Below are 22,910 nucleotides of genomic sequence, written 5' to 3'. Positions count from 1 at the left end.
CCCTCAGTAAGAAGTTTCTTAATCCCAAGGAGGGTGGCCTGCCCCCCCCCCCCCCTTTTACACGGATCTTACGCGTCATGGTTCAATTTATTGCAGTTTTGATGTTGGTGTGTATGGAGTGCTAGGATGGACGTCCGCCGAGTGCTGCGCTCGGCACCGGCAGCGGACGTGGATGAAGTCTCGTGTCCCTGCAGGGCTGCTGGCGGGAGAGCGGGCATACGTGACTGATTGGCGGCCGATCATCGGCTGAGAGAAGATAAGAGGCTGGCGAGTGGACAGATAAGGGCTATGTTCGTCCGGCGCCCACGGGAGTCCCGCGGCGCGGCGTGGGCAGTTCGCGGTACACCGTCGAGGAGCATTGTTGTTAACTCGGCGTGCGGCGTCATTTCGGTCTAAAGTGCAATCACAAAGAACGAACCAACTACTGCAATCCGCTAATATCGCCATATCCCGACGCACACACGAACAAATAATTATCTTACGATATTGTCTTTCGCCTATACATCTGTCGCAATCACGAAGACATCCAAGTTCCTGTTCCGCGCACAATTTGAACTCGCTCTCACGATGTGTTGAATTGTTTGCCTATAGGAACTTCTATCGCCATTTTAATGGCAGACATATTCCCCCCTTCTTTTTACAGTCCTCTTATAGAGAGCGTTTTTGCGTCTTACGTAGTTGATTGGAATGGGACTGAAGGTGGCCAGTACCCATAGCATGAGGTTTTCTAAATCCAGAGGGCTTCTCAAGGATGCAAGGTTATTAAATCACTCGTAAAATCACTTTATTTCACTAATGTGATCACATCAAAGTGTTTTATTTGTAAGAGTCCGCAAATATAGAGATAACTACATATTTTAATTTCGTTTGGTTTGAACGTATCGTCGACAGCAAGGCTATTAGAGACAGTAACACAACTAAACAGAACAGACATTATGGAAAATATTTGGCCATGGCCTATAGTAAGGTACCATCCCAGAATTTGGTTGCAGTAATTTCCGTGAACCATAAAGAATAATAAATCAGGATGGCTGGACAGAGATTCGAACCCGCGTACTCCTGAGGGCGACTGCAGGGCCTTACCACTGCTCCATTTTGCTCCGGCGAATCGCTAGAGGGCGGTGCGTGCTGTGTTGTTGAAATCACGAGAGACCGAGACAGAAAGAGACAGTGCGACTGGACACGCTACCAGACGCGCAAACGAACCCCTTTCGCAGAGATGTTGGTGTGATCGCTGAAATGTTTTTGCATCTTGCACGCGTCTTGTTGGAAAACGTTCTCGGTACATTGTGCGTGCATCACTTGGTGCGTTCTGAGTGCTTCCCTTGCATTTTCGTCACCAAGACCGTAGTCATACGTGACGTATGTCTCCTCGTAAGCAGCCGTCTCGTTAGTGTATTAGATGCTGGCTTGTGCTTACCTTTTTCTAACGTAAGTTTCCGATCTAAGTTCACCGTTATAAACATAAGTTGAACTAATCGAAATTAATTTTATATGTGTTTTTGTTATCAAAGATCCTTGTCTAACGAAGTGTTAAAATTGTCGTTAGTTCGTTAAATTTTGTTTGTGTAGTACGAATGTTCAAATTTTATTTCGTTTCCTGGATATTTCTGTTAAAATTTACGAATATCAAAGGATAAGTTTTGTTGCATGATAATATTTTGTTTTTACTCGCGCAATAAATGATTAGATTATGAATAGCTGTAAAAAAAAAAGCTGGCTAAAACTACAGGTGTCTGTTTCGCTTTCTGTGTGCTACTTCATAACACACTCGACAGATCATTAAATATTTACCTCACGTTTGCCGCTGGGTTTGCGTCAGTAGGAGTGACGTCACGGCAACGCAGACCTCTGCGTTTCTTCACCTCACTGTCTCACTCACCCCCCGAGTGCCCTACCTATGGTCTGACCAGCCCAACTCTTCATCTTCATTCTTCCCTTGTCCTGAATTTTAACCTGTTTTTTTTTTTTTTTTTTTAAGTGTCGCTCACACAAGATATGTTGATTATTTAACGTTTTTTTCACTATTACTTTTATTTAAGCTTTTATTTCTAAACTTTAAACTTGATACCTGTCGTGCATTTGTTGTTTTGACATAAATATTTTCAATAGATATTCACATAGTGTAATATCATTTGTGTGAAAAGGCGCGCAAGTTTCCGTAATAGTCATCACTTGCGCGACCTTTTACACCTATGGCCACGATATTACACTAAGTGAATATATGTTGAAAATATGTGTGAAGAAAAACAAATGCAAGGTAGGTATCAAGTTAATTTTTTTTTAAATAGCCCTTAAAAAACGTTATGACGAAAAAAAAATTATCAAATCAACGTGGCGTGCGTGGATGACGAGAAAATATAAACAATAATAGAATTTGAACGACGTGACAGAATTCAATGGGGTTTGTTTAGTTGGTTAGATATTTTCAATTCTTGACTTAAATGTATAGAAAAAGTCAATGCAGTGAACAGTTAAAAAAAAATTGCAAACTGTTTTTCATACAACAAGGGCTTGAAACAAAAAAAAATAAACAAATATGAAAAATGTTAGTTGCAAAATTATTAAAACCACATAATAAAAACCTCTACATATGATAACCAAATCTTAGAACAAAAAAAAATATATATAAATTTTCAGAATATTTAATCTTATTAAAACATTCTATCATGCAAATGTAGAAAAAATCATTGAAATATATTCGTCCTGATATTTGGTTATTGTAGATGTCTCATTCACTGAGTAGTTAGCTTATTTCATTTTCTTGTCATCACCATTAATTAAGTAATTTCCTCCCTAAATTTACTAATTTTATTTTAGAGTTGTAAAATGTCACGCAATATACCATAATTACGAACAGAAGCGCGGCTTGCCACAGCTATGAGATGATATTTAGTAAATATATGTTGACAAAAGTTTGAGACTAAACAAAAATGCAAGAGAGCTATCGTGTTGGATTATCAGGAAATGACCTAAGACAATATTGAAGACATGAAAATAAAATAGCCAACAGGCGCGTGACCCCGAGCTCAGATGCTTCGCACATTGCACCCCGCTAAGGGTGCACAGTGCTAAGGGTGCACGGTACTAAGGGTTTCCCTTTGTCTGCGGGTGCACCTGGGCTAGGCCTCACTAGTTATGGTCTAGAACACTTAGAGGACTAGAGCACGGTCGTATACGAGGCGTGTCCATTTTCAAGACAACACATTAGAACTAAAAATTATGGAGAAACCAACATCAATATCTAGGAGGCAACGATACCATATCTGTGTTTTATACTACAGTACTTTATACTGGTTGGGTGTTTATCTTCTAGTTCATTTTGTTGTCTCGCGATTGAAAATTGAACATGTCAATTTAAAATTCCACATTAATAGGGGCAGGCATTTTTCGCGAATAAATCTGAACGCCTACCAGACTGCAACAAGGTATTCCCGCAACTGTGGTTTCTTCCTTGGGATTGGCGGCCGTCTGCGAGAGAAGTAGTTGCCTTGTTTGGCTGGTCCACTCAGGACGCGTTTGGTTCCGCAATGAATTACTGTGATTGGTGTTTTTAACAATCGTCGTGTACCTGAAAGAAACTCGCCCTATCACGAAACACGGACGATGCTACAGTGTTTTAATTTTCAGCTAGTCTCGGAATCTTTTCGCGAAATATGCATGCCCCTACGCATTAATTATGAAACACAACTCCTAGCCCATCTTGCAGCGCATGGGAAGATAAGTTGAGAGTTCTGCTAAAGGTGTGTTGTGTTGGAGGAAAATTTGATATCATGACACATTTTCTAGTGGGCTGAGAGAGCGAGGTTCAGTTTTAGGAAATTCAGAGGCAAAGCAACGCTATTATTGGGTTGGTTGTTAAGGAAGATAGGGGAAGTACACAGGGCCGGCACAGTTTCTGCAGCCGGCGAGTAGTCACTTTCAACGCAGATGACGCGATAGTGAAGCTACACTCGTCCTGCTGATATCAAGGCTGGCTTTTCCGCTCACTCGCAGCGGCATTACGGCAGGTACTACTCCAAGACACAAAAATAAAGGGTTTGGTCGATGAAAATTCTACCCCATGTACCCTAACCGTATTCCTAGTGCACGATTAGGGAACGGATTTTGGTGTCCTATCCGATCTGTTGCCCAAATTACGTGCATGCTCGGAGCTCACGTTTTCGTTGATGTTGTCCAGATGGCGGACCCGCGTCTGGCGCCATTAACTCGTGTACAGTCTTTTTTTTTTTGTGATCATCGGGGGACTTGCCAAGGATGTTGGTGGGCCTAATGAAACTTTATGATAACTTTTACCTTAGGTGTTTAATTTTCACAAGTGTAATTATCAAATTTTAATCGATTGTAATTTTTTATATATTTACAAATATTTTTCCAATTCAGATCACATACTCAACGCTGTAGAAATGAATCTGTCTGCTAAGCTCTGATTGGTTCTCGGCAATCGGACAACTTTACTTTATACTTAACGTTTCAGTTTTTTGAAACCTCCAGAAATAGACATAAATATCATCTCTTCGCTTCAAGTTAGACGTATTACACGTAGGATAGTTGGCGTAAACAAACTGCTGATGTGTATCGTTCAAAATAAAATGCAAACCGCTCCAAAATCTAAAGTTAACGTACACATACCTACCGTGCACGAGCATCGTTGCGTAAATAACACTTGTAATCTCACTTCCTATACAATAAAACATTTTTTAAAATTTACTCGGTCTTGTATAAAACAATGTGGCGGTAATCATCGTAAAGCTAAACCGTGGAGTCGCATGTCTAAAGTTCGTCATTGTGTAAGGGCGTTTGGAAGGCAGCAAGAAGTTCCTGCGTCTTTTTGTTCTCGTCTGGTGCTACCTCCGGCAAAGCGCGCGGCGGCTTCTAAGACGGGGCTTACGAACTACGCAAGAAACGCAACGAAGCGACGCCGCAACACCCTAAAAACGCAACAGGCTCAAGAGTCGTCCATAAAGCACGCAAGTCACAACACGTCACAACTCAAAATTATCGTAAAACAGAGAAAACATAATTTATACTCCAGGATTTTGTTGAAGATGCAGGTTTATCGTGAAAACAAAAGAAAATGTCAGTAATTGATTCAAATGTTTTATTTTCTTTCACTGTGTAAAATGTTTAACACGAAGTATATAGTAAAAATAATATGCTTTTATCAGTCTGCGTCTTTAAAAAAATTTCGGAACACTTCTGTTCTTATATGTCTGTCGAGAACGCAAGCCAAAACGCAAGAAATTTGGAACTTAAACAATACTTGCAGTAAGTTACCGCCGCCTTGCGTGGGTTATACAAACAGTTTCTCTAAAATTTGGTCGCGAAACATTGACACGGAAACGGAGACGGATCACGTAAACGGAACCGTATCTCACGGAACAGAGTATTTACAATGAATGGCACATGAGTACGTTGCTGCGTGCCACAAACAGAAGCCGAGTATTTGGTTGCGGTGGTAGCCATATTCGTTTATGTAAATACGTTCAAAATTGTTTCAAGTGGAAGGATATCTAGTGTTCTATTATTAATTTAAAAAAATGTTAATTTTGTCCGTGCTATGACCTCGAAGCATTTTTGACGCGAATACGTCTTTAAAATTGCTTTCATAGTGGGAGGCGATTAAAAAAAAAGATAAAATCGAGGGAATAGAGATTGGTCTTGCAGCTACATATCTATCATCTCCATCCAAAATTTAATTACACCACTGGATAGCTAAAAGATCAAAGAATTCGTTACGCTAAGTGAGGACTGTGACGCATCGCGCGCGGTGGAGGGGGAAGCGCCGCCATTTTGAGGTAATTTTGCTGCGTCTCGAGATTTACATTTATTATAACTTTTGACTCGGAGAAGCTACCGAAGTTCGTTTAGGTTTCAATCGTCAGCTCTCGTCAAAATATATCGATTGCATATATATAAACATTAGTGTAAAATAGGTACAGTGAATATATATGGTGTTAAAATAAAAAATACATAATCAAAAATATATAATGTTGGCCTATACGCGACTACTTAGTGTTCAAATATGATTATAACATTCATAAAATAGCGTACTTTTATATTTTGTATTGAAAATATGACCTGTTACGTACACGTATTCACGTACAACACACGGTCGTTTCCATGACACAGCCAAAACCCATTTTATTTTTTTAACAACCTTGAAATGCAATCTCAGTGGTTGCCATTTGTTACGGTTCCGTGCAAGCGCGGCTCCAGAAGGGGGGGGGGGGGGGCGGTGGAGGCGATAGCCCCTCCCGAGACCAATTTTATTGATTAGTGGATATTTATGTTTACTTAAATATTTAATTTCGTATGTTAAACTTTTATCTCATCTAAAGTTGCATGGAGCTACTAAGGTTCTGTATTTGAAACCTGTAATTTGTAAATAATATTCCAAGGCCAATATCTGACCACTTTCATTTTTTGCAACTACGACCTTTTTTTGTGGGATAGCCCCTCCAGAAAAGTCATCCTGAAGCCGCCATTGGTTCCGTGCATTGTGGAAGCAGCAGACGCGATGGTGAAATGATCTGGGAGAAATGATCTCCGTTTACGTGATCAGTTTCTTTCTGCTCCGTTGCGGAACGGGCCTCGTGCGTGGTTGCGCGGTACAGACCTGCGCCGGCGCGGGGTAACGGACCGAGGCTTCGCGAAAGCGGGGCGCAGACGAGCTTCTCGGAAGCGACTGGTGCGAGCCGGTCGCTGTGTTCCGCAGAACACGCGTCAGTTGGCAACATTGCAGAGGGGTGCGCTGCAGGCAGTTGTCGGCTCCTCCAGAACTGCTGCACGCAACATTGAGTGGGGGGACTCCCCGTGTAATCAACAAGTCCCTCGCTGTGGGGGCTTGCTTGCGCATCCAAAATCGTAAACTTTAAACGGGGGTATTAGGCGTACAACCCTTCCCCCCCCCCCCGAAATCGTAAAGGTTAACGCTCATTTATCTGGCCACACACAATTTAATACAGAACACACATTGCAATATTTGTTATTCATAGCTACATAGTAAAGAATTTTTTTTTTGTTTGGAATGATTGCCTTCCTCGAAGCACAATCCTTTTAGAAATCTCGGAAATAGGTACATTGTTTTATGCATTTATATACTGACAACGTTGCGAAATTAAACTTGAGTGTGAGTGAGAAAAAATAAATAAAATGCAGTTTTTAATATGCATCTATAAACAGGTAGTTTTACAGGGAGTTTGTGTGCAGCTGTGTTCACGCGCGTTGCCTCGCTGAATGTCGCTGAATGTCGCTGAGGGTGAACACCTGCCCCGGGCACCGCTACGTATTCCTGGCCTCGCCAGATTCCAAAGTTTGTCGGAGAGAGGGGAACGCGTAGCCCATTAAAAACATTTCGGTTCTCCTGTCCAAGAGACGAGGGAAAGTTTGTTGCAAATTAAAATGACATCATTAGTGACAAGATTAACACGCATGAAATTCAGTTTTTTTTTTTTTACTCGTACAACAACGCTGGGTTTCCCAATTATAACCAGGAAAGTTACATGCACCAAAAATGATAAACATACGTTGAATTAATTTTTTATTTTTAATGAATTGTTTAATGATAAAAGTTTTCGATTCTCCCGTGGTCTTGAGCTGTGAAAGCTATTGCGCTTCAAAATGATAGACCATTTTACTTAAATGTAGCATATAAGTAATATCCTAAAATTCCGAAAATGGTACTTATTTAACACTCAATTCATATAGAGTTTTTTATTAACTGAATAATATGAAATTACGCAGCTCTAAAGAACGATCTAGATTACCTTAACAAATGAAAATCGAAAAATAAAATATGGCTAATTTTCTTTCTGAAACCAAGTTTGATCAAACGTGATGTAAAACACTTGCTAAGTCAATGTGACACAAATTAAAGGACACTTCTTCATGGCACTTGAATCGCGCTAGTGTTTGTGTCAGTTGTAAATTTCCACGACAAACCGTCAAATTAATGTAATAGCAATGGGTGTGTTATTTTGATATGGAAAATCTAAGCTTCACCCTTGTATAGGTAACCTCTTTAGAGAAATTTTCTGAATAAATTATTATACAAAAGACCGCATAATACAGGCATAATGTGCATTTAATTAAATGAATATATTAAACTTTATTACAATTTTAATACCTTACAGTGAACTTAAATATTTTATGCACAATATTTACGTGAATAAATATTAATGCATCGCGTGGTTTCATGTTAGGACCCAAGGCGATGTTAGTTTCGCCTTGGGTGTAAGGGTGGAGAGGTGTTTTATAAGCGCCCTGTCGCCGGCATAACAGCTCCAGGGAGGTCGCTCATTGTGACCGTGGTATCAAATATTTCCTGGCGACGGTTGATGGTGCATCACTTCCCGTGTTGTTTTGTAGATCCAGGTGTTGTAATTGCCACCTTGCATCATCTAAAATAACATACTTCCTTCACCGAGATATACTTGAATGAAACATCAGTTAAAATATAAAATTATGCGCCAAATTTCGTGAGAAATAGTATTATCTCGAAAAACATTTTTCGTATATGTAAAAATAACCATAGCCATGTGTTGTACAAAGTTACAATATCTTTCTTGTGGTATTGCAAACTATTTCTTTGTAAATGGATTACAAAGGAATATTTTGTAAAAGTACAGAAAAAAAATTATATGCATATTCACCGAATTATTCTAAAAGCTTCTTCACACATTTCTCTGCGCGTCTTCGCTTAAAAGTTCATAATAAAACACTTGAAACTTAAATACCTTGGCCTTATTAGTTAAATAACTACTTCAAAGTTGCTTGGTATTTGGTTTGATACCTCGTCGACAACGAATCAAGAACATTTGGAACAGGAATCGATAACGGAACCAACCTAGTATTTGCCTGGAAATGTTTCCGTAAACCAACGGATAAACTGAATGAGGACAAATGGATCTGGTCCCGAACCTAAAGGTATTTTTGAATGCAAGCCCAACATCCCACCGTTAACGTCACTTGTATCGGTAGTCTTAAAGTAATAAAAGTACCATCGTAAATAATTAATAACTTTTTTAAGAATTCGTGACATCCCCAGGAAGGTAAAAATATTATATTTACCATAGGTAGTTCTAACAAAGTTTACGTTTATTTATGCTGTTTAAACAACCAACATAACTCACTTTTGCTTTATAACTTTGATACGAATAGTAAACTAGCGGACGAATTTTTGAATGTAATTGTTCCAGCTTAATTTTTAGCGAATAATGAAAGACAAATATGCTCCGTGACTTGAATTATGATCAAACAATAAAAAAAATATATGTGCGAGTCTTTCAGTACTTGCCAGAGATGTGAAACATATAACCTCGGTAACGAGCAAATTCATGTGTTCTAATGTTGCAAATACACTATAATACGAAACTTGGACTCGAAATATAACGTAGAATTCTTTAAAATAATGTCTAGCGTGATTAATATACGCGCATTGTGTTTTCAACTACATTTACTGTCGCGAATCGCACGTAAGTTTTCGCACCCACCGATAGAATTCGCTGCCTAATAAGCTACGTCGACTATTGAAATTATTTGATTTGTAAATGTCGCTCAAGCGTGAATGCCTGCCGTGTTTCCCCGCTACGTGAGCTAGGCTTCTCAACCAACCGGAGTTTGTAGGAGGGAAGGGAACAACCAAGCTCGATCTACGTGTCCAAGGAAGGGGAAATAAAGTGTTAGAAATTACGTGGATTCTGTAAGTGGCAGGGATAGCACGCATCCAATTTTTTTTTCTCGTACGTTAACTGTGGTTTCCTAAATTATGAACAGGAAAATTACACTTACAAAAATATTCTAATGTTAAAAACAAACGATCGCGTGGGTGCCATGTACCATGGAAAGTGTAAATTCACAAATAGAGGCATGAAAATGAGCGCAGTTATGAGAGTAGTGTGCTGTAATGTAAACAAGCCATCTAGTGCCTTATTCCTGAGCTCCATTTCTTCTGCGCCACCAAGCGCTCCACTCACTACTACTTATTAGTTACAATTAGTTCCCTGTGATGTTGAAACAACAGCAGCGTGACGGACGCGATGCGTTGGCGCGAAATTTTCTAACCAATCACGTTCGACACATCTGTGACGTCAGCACGACAGATTTCCCGATGATATATATATATATATATATATATATATATATATATATATATATATATATTTCTATTTACATAGCATCGTGGGCACGACGTTACTGCAAAAGGCATCAGGACTTCGTTTTCGAGAGGTGTTTGAATTGGTGTATTGGCAATACAATTATTATTCGTGTTCTGTAAAGTTTTTGGTTATTGAATTTTTCTTTGCGAGCTCTGAAATGTTTTCATGTACAGTGGATTTTTTTTCTCGACAGAATGTTACATTTTTTGTAACTTAAACATACTTCTTCTTTCAAAACATTAATGGATGTTATATGTTTGGTTCGTACGCAATGGCAAGAAACATTCTTTTATTTAACTGTTTATCTATGTTCGATGAGCGGGTGAGAACCGTAACGACCAGTGCAGTTGTAGGTGACTTAGTGTAAAAAGGTGTAAAAAGGTACTGGTCCAATTATGTTTTTTCCTTTTCCACCTCCCCGCCTCACCCCCGGGCACTGTGGTATAACGGTAACCGACCCAGTGTGTAAACACTGGGTACAACAAAAAATTGTTTGAAGACTCATCAAATGTTCCCCTCCACGGAAATCTTTTGTAAAAAGGCGAAAGATTTATGCGTCGCGTAAAAAAAAATTCTTGTATGGCAATTAACTTTTTTTCTTCACAAGAGGAAAATTTAAGAAGGAATAGAAAAAAATTGTGGTGTACAGCCAACACTCCTCTATGCCTGCGAGTTGTTCTCGCAACTGCGTCATTCGCGCGTGAAGCGGGAAGTTAGCCGTGACCTTGACCTCTGACCCCCCGACCTTGACCAGCAACTTCCCTCTCTTCCAAGCAGTGACGCGGGACAACTGGCATGCACACACCCCGCGCTCGAGCATCTTCGGTTCGGATATATATATATATATATATATATATATATATATATAATGTGTGAGGTTTGTGTGAGGTGTGTGTTTGTGTGTGGGGAAAGTATAAAGTAAGGTTAGATCTGTTAAATGAATCAAATTCCTCCAAAAAATATCGTTATTTTATTTTTCCTCCCCTGGAGGTCCAGGTGATCTTAATTTAAACGAAAGGTCTCGTTAGGTTAGGTCAATTCAGCGGCAAATTGAATACACTTCAATCTTAAAATTGATTAAATGCCACGTAATGGCGGTTTTATTAAAGTGTAGTTTCCGTTAAAGCAGGCATTGTGCTCGATGGCCCATCGGAGACAAACGAGAATTTCAACGCTGAGCAGATGATGGGTGGGATGGGGAAAGGGAATAACGGATAAAGTAGAGAGTCTGACAAGTGTGATGATACTGTTTGTAAGCTTTTTGTCGCCATCTTTGTTACTACTGTGGACTACCGAAGTGAACTTCCACCGTGTACTAAAGTGCTCAGTTTCATCGGTCACGTGAGTTACTGAAGTGTGTAGTTTCGCTTGTAAAGCGCTTGGCGACCACACATCCATTCATTGTTGATTTTTTTAAAAATCCAAACCTAACTAAGACTCAGTATATTTTGTTACGAGGGGCCTGGGTTAGGGAGAGACCTAAAGAGCCTCTCAGGTCGATACCTATACGCCTAGTCATCCCGTGGCCTTGAACAGTTCGGAAGTTCAACAAAGTTCATCGCTCGCTCGTGCAACTTCGGTAGCAGCTACAATTATTTAAATTGGCATTCTAACAAACAATTTAAATTATTTAAAACATTTAAAATCTAGCTAACCTAACCAACAGCCCTCAATATTAAAACTATGTTAAATAAATATAAACTAGCCGACAATTTTCATTGTATCACAAGTTTTTAATATTTATACCTAATCTAAAACCTCTTTAAATGGTGAACCACTAATATTTTGTAAATTGTATTCTTTAGAAAAGCGGCTTTTCTTCTAAAATACCAAAGATTTAACCAATCATCATAAAACATCTAACCAAAAACAGCATGTGCGTTATAAATGTAGGTATATTTAAAATTCAAATCCTTGACGTGTTGATTTTTACGTAAAAAAAAATATAAGAGAAAAAACCGAAAAAGAGAAAAAAAATGCACGAACGCGGGAAGCCTACAGTTCACAGGAATGAGAGCACCCAAACAGTTCCGAAGTGCTCCGATGTTAGCTGATAGCTCGTGAATTTATATATATTTGACGGTTAGAGAGTATTTTAAATAACGCTACCTAACCTCCCGGGGAAATAAAATAAAGAACTATTATTTATTACACTGACTGAAACATTACCTAAACCATTTACTTCTGTAAACTTTGGAAATGTTCGGTTTTTTTTATGGCATCAATCCTGCCATGGCTTGTCAATTCCCGAAAAAAAAAACATGATGCATGTGACCCTCTCCCTGAATGTCTAATCCCAGTATGACTAGGCGTATAGGCTTCGGCTTGAGACGAACCTATAGTTCTCTCCCTAACCCAGACCCCTCCCAAAATACATTTAGTTTTAGTTAGGTTTTAGTACTACGTACACTCAGTCAAATGCCACCCTCTCATTGGCTGCTGTCTTGTGAAGTTGTCCCAACGTAGCGGCCTGTGATTCTATACAGCTAAGGTTGAGTGTTTCTCACTGGCCCAGAGTCATCCAGGTGAGTTGTGAGTCAATAGCAGAGGCAGCACTGAGGTTCAACTATTTGAATTTCAGGCTGTCATGAAATGAATCCGCGAATTTTTCCGGTCTCTACATATTGGTGTTTCCCGTGAGTGGATGTGTTACGTGCCCACGTCCCTCGTCCTGCGCCGGTGGATGGAGGCGCGTGCCACTCACGAGTCTCTGCGACCCGGGAAAAAAACACAAACGCTCTTTTGAAACACTGTGGAACAAACACGACAAGACAACGTATTTGATGTATAACACCTCAGCTCTCGGTGTACGGCATTTGGTGGGAGTAATTTTCGTGAATGCGAACGAAGTCAAGCAACGGAGATGTGTAACAACCACGGAGCTGCCATCTGTGGCGGTTGGCGCTAACCAAAGTTCACAAAGCCAAAGGAAAACTTCATGGTATTAACTATTTACAATTTTTTTTTTTAACAATTTGGGCAGTATTTTATTAAAATCCCGTGTTAAAAATCAGGTTCTGAGACTGGGTTCGGGATGTTTTTTTTTCCAAGTCTTTTTCGCCGTTTCATACAGTTTTAAAAATTTTGGTCTGCTAATCAAATGATTCAGTAGTCGACGTAACTGCTCCGACAGCAGATTCTAGTGTTGGGTGCGGAAACTACGTCCAGATACGTATATTTAACAAGCTCGGCATTATTTTTTAATGATTCTGCTTTGTTTTTATTTTTTATTTTCTCAGTTTCGTAATATTATAAGCTGGTTTGCAACACGAGAACACATGAATTTGCTCTTGGCTGAGGTTAGATGTTACACTTTACGGGCGATTACTGAAATACTCGTTGATATTTTTTTGTTGTGTTGGCTGGCGCGATCAAAAAAATTATTAGTTTATTTGGCCAGGCCAAAAATTTAGACCCGCGATATTGAGAGATTTATCACATGTAGGCTACATATACTGTTTGCTTTGGCTAATTTTTTTAAGTGGGCAGTTTTAGCAATTATTTTGCACCTACAATTTAATTTTACATTTTATTAATCAAATCAATAATAAGTCGTTAAAAGTTTTTAATTAATGTTGTCACTTCACTTAAGTGTTGTATAGTTTCTTTTAAGACTTAAAGGCCAATTTTATTTTAATCCTAAAGCATGTAGTCGTATGTTAAAAAAATTTGAATAAACCGTTTTGTATGTAGCTTTTTTCGCAAAACTATGTAGTTTTAGGCTGTACAATAATAAATAAAATAAAAATCAAACGAATTAAATATGTAATAATTTACGAGTAATCAAAACATACATTTTAATAGCACATACTTTTAATGGCTGGTTTATCACTATACATTAAAAAATTTATGTGTTTTAAAATTATATTTTATTTGTTCGTACTAGCAGGTAATTTTTCTTATAACGATTGGCTGTCGTTTATAATATATCTCGTAATTTCGAGGTAGACAGTGTACAAAACGCAATACGACGCATAGATTTTAGGTTAAGTGCTACGCGGCCGTTATCCATTTGGAGTGCAATCATGCGTTGCTAACCAAGTGAACCGCAAACACGCCTTGACGTCTCTGCACGTGCCGTACGTTTTACGTGCAAATATCGTGCAACTGATGAGGTTGGGGGCGCGTGCTATTCACAAGGGACGCTCGTTGCTACACGTTTGTTCGGGGCTGGTTTGTGGGGAATACGGGATTGGGGTCGACGTTAGGTATGCGATTGAACCGCTCAGGGCGACTGTGTTCCACAGACGCAGCCACCCTGGTCCAGCGAGTCTGAGGGGAAACACTAGACGCTAGTGTGGAGAATACCGTGACTGTTTGTAAAGGGGAGGAGTGGGGATGAGAAACGGACGTTCGAGTGATGACGGTGAGATCACATGAACCTGCTAGGGTAGCCCTACAGTTCACAGGGATTGGAGCCACGTCCGAGCAGCTCCGGAGTTCTCCGAAGTTTGCCGAATGGCTCGTGAATGAAACTGCCTGGGATTGCTTCACCAAGCAATTGATCTGAGCCGCCATATTGCAAGGATTTATATATTTTACGGTCATACAATATTTTAGATAACGCTAAGCTAACCAAACCAAACTTTCACTTTAGTTACGATAACCTAACCTAACCTAGCATCCCGGAAAAAAAATTAATAACTATTATTTATTACACTGTCCAAACCTAGCCTAACTTTTACATTGGTAAACTTCGGAACCGTTCGTGTTGTGGTTGTGGCATTTATCTCGATGAACTACTTAACTGGTGGCTAGCAACCTACTCGTTGTTTCAGTGGAATATTACTTCTTAAGTTACCTTGTTTCCGTTTTTTATACTAGAATTTGATTTTTGTGTCAAAGTAATTATACCTTTCTTTTAAATTAGGTAATTTGTTGGTGGAAACTCATTCAAAATTACAATATTTCTCATTAGCATCATACGTTCTTTGAAAGATTCTTGCTTATTGAGGAAGCTTGATTTAAAAGATTTTCATGTACATCCACCATTTCTAGATTAAGCTGTATGTCTCAGAGAAACCACAAGAGTGATTAAGAAAGATGAGTACACAAAAAAAAAACAAGAAACAATCCTAAATCAACCGATGTCAAATGTTCAACACAGACAGCGCAGAGAGAATTCCGGAGAAGGAATCATTCGGGGACAAAAATATCACCGCACAGACAACAACGAAACCGTTTTAACGAGAACAGAAAATAGAAAATACAAACAAACAACAGCCTTGGACAATACAGCGATCAACAGACGAACCCACCGATGATACAAAACAGTTAATCTGGATAACACAAAACGACATTACAGAAAAACACACTAGGCTTTCCAAAATAAACAGTTGCGACGTTTCGGGAACTGACATTTGTTCGCATTATCAGTCACAAACAGACTGTTTTGGCTTGTTTTCTGTGTTTGTGTATTCCTCTTTCTTTTTCATTATTTTGATGTCTCTATGTCATACAGCTAAACTCAGCAATGGCGCATGTCCATGAAAATCTTTTAAATTAGCATCCATGTGTTAATTTGGTTTGTTTGGACCATGCCTGCTCACAAGCTTTCTTTTCATATTTTTAGTTTTACCGTTTATCTTAAGGACTGCCGGTAAAGAGTCATTTTCTGTTTTAGTCAATTTTGTTTTTAATTTTTGAAGTTAATTATATTTTATTTCTATACGTCCGTTTTGATGTATGGTAGTTGACTGTATCCGATACAATGTTTCAGTTTAAAATAGAATATCGTTTTCATATTTTCTTAAAATGTAAGATTGTCGTTGTTGATTTTTTTTTCACCTGGCCATACCATGCCTGTCCCACATTGCAAGTTATCTGCAAAGGGGGAAGCGAACCGCTGCTTCGTGAGAATTTGAATAAAATATATTTGTGGTGTAGCCTCCCTATATTCGGACGTTCCCTCACCCCCACTCCCCTTCTCTACGAAAGTCATTGGGCGGGGTTTGTGGTATTGATTAAGAGGTAGGGCCGTAACATCTCGTTTGGAAAGTTTTCTCGAAAAAGTTGGAGTCGGAGAGTAGAGTTTATTGGGGCAATTTTCTTCGCAGTTGTAAGGATTTAATAGAGCTCAAGAGCGGGGAAATCTCTCGTTATACATTTATTAGGGCCGAGACGGCTGTAAAAACGTCTCATTAGTTTAATTTATCGCAATGATCTTTTGAATGAGTTTTAAGCAAAAAATCGCTGGGGAATATATAAATATTCGGTAATATTTTTTCGTATTTCCTCTGAAAAACACTGATTAAAATATCTTTGAACATATATTACCTCAGACGACCAAATTTCGTAGTTTTACAACCAAACAACCCGTATTTGCTGTAAAAGTTTCTTTACTATGCTGGTGTATGACATTTTTTTTTTTTTTTAATTTTTAAACTGTTAATACTACTGTATTTTCCTATCAAGCAAGTTTTTAATCGAAAAGTACAAAAAGGTGCATATTATAAACTAATAGTGGTTTGTTTCATAATGAACTTTACCTACGCTTAAAACGTGTTTTGAACTTGATTTCATAAGGACGGTTAATTAAAACATATTGATGACTTCTGGTCCCCTTATAATTTCACTCGTCGCTGCCTGACCAATTTCCTGTGTATGAAGTAGAAAATCGTTATAAAAATACTTTTTGGAAGTCAAGAGCTTCTGAGACGTGCATATTATTTCAAAAACAGTAGATTTACCATCTAAAAGGTTATTTAAAGTGGTATTTTTATGAAAGTCACAAAGAAGAAAGGGTTTCAGGCACAATAATGTTTAATTAATTAGCGTAATCCAGAAAAATATTTTGTGTTCTAGAATTCTTGCAAAAATTAGGAAATTTTTGTTTCCCTAACTTCTTAATTAACCTTACTAAAACAGTTCAAGAGGGTGTAGTATGTACGTGCTAACCTAGCCTGGAACTTGAGAAATAATGCCATATGTGACGTATGAACTTTAGATGAGTGATATATTTAAAAAAAAAATACAAGCTAACTTCATTTTTAAATCTTAATTGGCCGTGATCACAAATCTGTCACGTTCATGCAACAGGAGTAATAGGTTCGATACCAACTAATGACATGACTCAAATTTAACAGTCGTATAGTTCCAATCATGCAAAGGTTATGGGTAAGCTATAACCTTGTTGTGTAAAACTACACTTTTAACAACTTATCTTATGATACGTAAATTTATGGAAAATGAATTACGCCTTCTTTAAAAAAAATTTATTACAACTTTTTTAAAAATTTTTTTGATAAAACGAAATAATAATATTCGATAAACACCACAAAATCGCTGCTTAATCCGTTATACTATTTAATCCGGTTGTCGCATCCCATTACTGAAGGAATAATAATCCTACAATAAAACAATTTTTGTCTTCAACCTCTCAAGCGTAAAGCCGATATCTACTATCGTGTATACGTCTTTTGGAAACACATTAACCTATATATTTTTAATACGTCATCAGTATAGAGTTTTGTAAAAAAAAATGTAGATTTTTTAACGTCGTTCGGACTTTGAAACTATTAAATTGATTAACAGCGTGCTGTTTTTGTGACACTCCTTCGCTCATTCCGTACCGGATATTAGCAGTTTCGCTTTGCGATAACCTACAGGAGGGCACTTCGTGATCACGCAGAAGTCAAGGCTCGCAAAAGAAGGAGAAAAACTGTCCGATTAAAATATGCAACTGCGCAATAACGGTTCTGAATTTGTTTTATGTCATTTAAAGTTCATTCCCGTCCACAGCTCAAAAAACTGAAGTTACACATAGAATATAAATTTATTTTTTTTAAAACAGGTCCACGATTTCTTATAAAGAAGGGAAATCAGTCATTATTTATGACGTTTGTATTCCATCTCCCAGCCACAGTTTAACTAATTCTATTGCAACATATTTTTCTCGCATAAGACCCAAATATACCAACAAATTAAATAGTGGCAGTTAGAATCAGTTTCATAGTTGTTTGTAAATTTCTCTACTTGATCTTAGTTTTGTACTATTGACTTTACCCACAGAAGATATTTTTGCTATTATCAATCGTGTATTTGAATTTGTTTCTGTGAAATATGTATTTATTTTGGTTTATTCACTTTCTCAGTTTGTCTTAAATGTTTGACTATTAGGTTATGATTATTTTTTCTTTTTTCATCGTTTTATTTTTCTGACTGGCAGGTTCAGTAATTTTTTAGAAAACAGTTTTTAATGATACTGTTTTTCATTTGTAATTTCTATCATCTATTTCTCCGATTTTGGGGTTGTAAATGAATAGGTACTTAGATCTCAAATGCTATAAGTGCTGACTTATCAGATAAGCTCTTAAAAATTCTGAAACTCGTTAGAACTTCACGTGGTTTATCTCAGCACTGTTCTAGCATCTCGTTTTGGAAACATTCATTTTAAGTATAATAAAGCCAAACAGTCTGTTTTCACTTGAATAATTTAGCACCATGATTTCGATAAACCTTTCGTCCACATATATGTCACTAGAGGCGATTGGAGGGGGGGGGGAATGACATGAGGATGTAACATTGAGAGAATGAATTGGGTGAGAGGGGGGGGGAGTTATCCCTGGAAAATATCCATCACGTTTTCGCAGTCCCCCATTTTTTTCTCTTTTCGTATTCTCTAGCGCCAGTTCCCAACTCCCCTCATTCCCCGAAGGGTATTCTCGGAGGGCTGCTTTGCTTCTGGGGCGTCCCAGGATAACAGTGAGCTTCTGTGAGCCAGCCTCGGAGATATTTTCACCTGAAATTCAGGAATAGCTTAAAACTATCCAGTTACTCACACTCATAGGATTTGTGAATTTACGAATTCCGCGTTTACTCGCTTTGAACATGAATCCTTAAGAATCATCCTGGAGTAGCAACATTTTTTTTTTATTTTAACATTTAACTCTTCAGCAGAAACATACTTCTTCCTCCTACGTGTATGTTTACTCTGTTTACAAACGAACCCAGAACTCGGAAGTCCTGTCCGGCGTAGATTGTACAAAAAAACTAATTACCCGGTGTATATTAATTTTTTTTCCAGTGCTGGTCTAAAATGCCACGTTCCTTAAACTTCTCCGTGTAGAGCTGTAAGGTTAAATAACTTGTGGTGTCCGAAATTGCGACTCTGAAGATAATATTTCAGCAAGTGAATTTAATGTTAAAATGAAATTCAAAAAAATTTTTTTCAGTCGTAATAGTGTTTGATATGCCACATGTAAAAAAAAATGGATGTTTCTTGCTTGAATTTTCCTTGTGTTGGTAGTGTTGGTAGTGTTTTATTTTGCACAGGTAATTTTTTCCTTGTTCTTTTTTTTTTAAATTTTTATTTTCCACTTTTATTCAAACGCTAAAATCTCGTTTCCGTACAGAATTTTTTTCTTCTGTTGCAAAAACCAGAGACAGCTAAAGATGGCCCCCGTGCGAAGTTCAGGCTCGCGAACTGAGGTCCTAGGTTAGGCGCGGTTACGCTAGGCCGTGATGTCAAACTCGTCGCGCTCAAAGAACAAGAACCGCGAGTTCAATACAAGCTCTCTGGCGTGACTTAAAATTACGAGTAAACTACTAAGTCACCCCGCAGTGTTGTTGTTTTTTTTTTGTAAATGGAACAGAGATATTCATGTAAAATTACAGATATTTGTCCATTTTTACATTTACATGAAAACAACTGTATGTATCACCACCAAATAGTGTTCGCAGTAATATTGGGTTCAGATTCTTACCCGGGCATTTATGCTTTGTGTGGTCTCAGTACTTCCAACAGTTAAAGATTTTTTTTGTATACCATTCCCTGAATAGCTTTCCAGTATCAACTGCGTATACCTATAATAAGCATGATATAACCAAATAAAATCCAATGATTGAATATTCGATTATCTTTTCCTTGGGTTTACCAAAATTATGCTTGAATAAAAAATTAATTAAAATAAAAATTATGCGAAACACTCAGTATTATCTCAAAATATTTTTCTTCGTATATACAAAAATAACAATAACCTTTTTTTATATACAAAGTTACAATATCTTTCTTGCAGTGTTTCAACCTATTGCTTAGCTACTGGTTTTCAAAGGAATGTTTTCTTCGCAAATACAGAATTTATCTGTTTATGTACACGAGTAGTTCGGAGTGCATTAACATCGGAGGTCCCGTCTTCTTGAGGTTCTGCGCAAGATAGTGCGACGTACTTCCCTCTCCCTTTGCCCCAGTCGAGGACTTGCGGGCGAAGGACTGGGACAAGTGACGTCAGAGTCACGAGAACCAATCAGCTTTGTGAGGCCTCGACGCGACCCCCTGGCTGATCTGCAGACGAAGTGTTTCTAAAATATGCTCGCATGATGATTGGGTGACGGCCCGCTTTAGGTCCGTACTATATTTGGTATACATGTTATATATTATGTGAGCGATTTAAGTGTGCAAGTTGCTAGCGTCGTGGAAATGTAAATATTTATAAACGTGTCGTTAGAATGCACGAGGGATCAAAGGAATTGTTCGGACTGGGATGTCATAAATATTTGATTTACTATGAGTCTACGTGAATTTATTCAGAAATAATCATTTTTGGAAAATTATAAATACGCCTTCCATTATTATAACTTAACTTCCCTCGTGTAAAATTACTACAGCGCGTAAACTAAAGTTTAAATAATGATAGTATTTTCTATTAGGTTGAAAAATTAAAAGCTTTGTCATCAATTGTTTCTGTACTTTACTCCAATCCTAATATGAGTCAGTTTTCAAAATCAGAAATAAAAAATACAAAACAATATTATAATTGCCTTTGCGATGTTGGTGGATTAGTATTTTCAGAAGTGGTTTCATAATATGGTATACGTATTAGTATATGTAATATTATTTTAAAACATTTTATTTGCATTTGTCATTATAAAAACCACGCGATAAACTTAAGAAACTTTATCGCATAAGGGTGTCTGCACAGTGGGTATTGCACAATCAAAGAGACCGGAAGAGTCCAAGTGGAGCATATGTGCTAGCGAAAGTGAAGTCAAACAAAACCGCATCGTAGAATAACGACTGGACATTTTATCTCCTCAATATGGCGGTCATAAGATTCGAATGATGCTGTCTTATGGACAAAAAAGTATCTTCAATATGGCTCCACTCCACTCGTCTCCGGTTTTTATACTACCGTGTGCATTTCGCTTCCAACAAAGTCGAAAGCCAGTCTTTTTTTTTCTTTTTTTACACGCACCTTCGATCTGGCTGGTGCGCGAAAAGCTGTTTTCACTTTTATTTTCCAACCTGTCGCCATTCAACACCGCTTCTTCTTTTATTGCGTAATTTAATTCCTTCTTTCCTCTTCGTGATTTCCAGCCACTTCAGTCTGAAAATCGACGCGCTCGGCAGCTACGATTAACTCGATCGGCATTTAACGCCCCCCCCCCCCCCCCACCCATCCTTTTTGTTCAATGCGCTCTGCGTGTTTTTGTGTATACGCCATGGAGATATTAGTCTAGGAGGGGTTATCTGTTCTAAAGTTGAAGTCATTCTGGTCAGAAATGTGCTAGCAAAAAAATATATAAAACTGTTTAAAACGCTTGTATCATAAGTGTGTTTAATAGCTTAAAAGAACTGACTAAGAAGAATATTAGAAATCACCAATGAATTATCGTTAAAATTATTTACAAACAAAAAAAAAAGTTTTCCTATCCAGATCCGTTTGCAGTTATTAACATGGCTAATGTTTCATACACTCAGTTAGTTCCTAACATTTTACCTTCGTGTTATTTAACTATGTATGTGTTTGTGAGTTTTTGATGTGTATTTATGGTTAATAAGAAAGGTGACATAAGCAACGAAGAATTTTTCACAGAAAGGTAACTTATGGTCTTGACCATTTCTGATACGAGATTTTAATATATCTTGCACAACACATACTTTGTTCAGCAAGTTACAACAGGTACCGTTAATAGCATTTTTAGACTGCTGTAACTAACTTCCTTGAATTGACACAAAACTATCTAAGGAACCTTCGTCAGGCTCTCAGAAAATTAAATAATGTCATCACCAGAGGGTGGGCGAAAACCACCGGAACCAATCAGTTTGAACCTTTGATCATAATCGCCGAGGCAACATTCTTGCTAGACGAGGTTCGGTGGTTTGATTCAGAGCGTCGAAGTGACTTGATTTACGTGTACCGATTTATCGTGTATTGTACTTTCTCACATCAAGAGTTTTCTTTTAAGCCATTCACTGTCTTTGCCAAACAAGGAAATAAATATATTGTTTAGTTTCCATGTTGTCTCTTCCACGTTTGTATACAAGCGTGTGTTCAGTTAGGTTGATTATTTCACCATGAACACAGAAAGACAAGTTGAATTGGTGGTTGTTCAAATCAGTTGGCTTATGTAGTCAGGTGGGAAATTTATGAGTGAGATATATTCTATTTTTTTTAGGAAAAAAATATGTATACAATTGAATATAAGAGAAGTAAAAAAAAGTTATTTAAAAATAAACTTCATTACAGCAGATAGGGTAAAACGAGGTTTTGACGACATCACAGCGTATCGAAAACTATAACTTTCAGAGGGTAGCGTAAATGCAACGCTAATTTATGCAGAATATTTTAGCTATAAAATTACTTGCCAAAAGTTGGCAGCAGCAGCACTCGATGGTACGTTTGCAATATAGCACATTTTAATACTTGCGCACTCGCATACTTGTTCACTCGCACACTTGCGCACTTGGATACTAGCACTCATTATTATACCAGGCATAGCTGAACACTAACATGTACGCTTGTAGGTATT

General features: G+C 37.9%; 1 protein-coding gene and 1 non-coding gene across 5 annotated transcripts in view; one reads left to right on the top strand and one right to left on the bottom strand.

Moving 5' to 3' along the window:
* LOC134533159 (3',5'-cyclic-AMP phosphodiesterase-like) overlaps nt 1-22,910 on the top strand; it is a 779,555-nt gene that overhangs the window by 664,672 nt on the left and 91,973 nt on the right. The window lies entirely within an intron of this gene.
* LOC134533585 (U5 spliceosomal RNA) lies at nt 10,618-10,741 on the bottom strand. The gene has a single exon (XR_010075348.1). It is a non-coding gene; the product is annotated as a U5 spliceosomal RNA (small nuclear RNA).

This window comes from Bacillus rossius, chromosome 6, assembly GCF_032445375.1.
Source record: "Bacillus rossius redtenbacheri isolate Brsri chromosome 6, Brsri_v3, whole genome shotgun sequence".
NCBI classification, from domain to species: Eukaryota; Metazoa; Arthropoda; class Insecta; order Phasmatodea; family Bacillidae; genus Bacillus; species Bacillus rossius.
The sequence above is the reverse complement of the archived record's forward strand: the minus strand, read 5'-3'. Positions and strand labels throughout refer to the sequence as shown.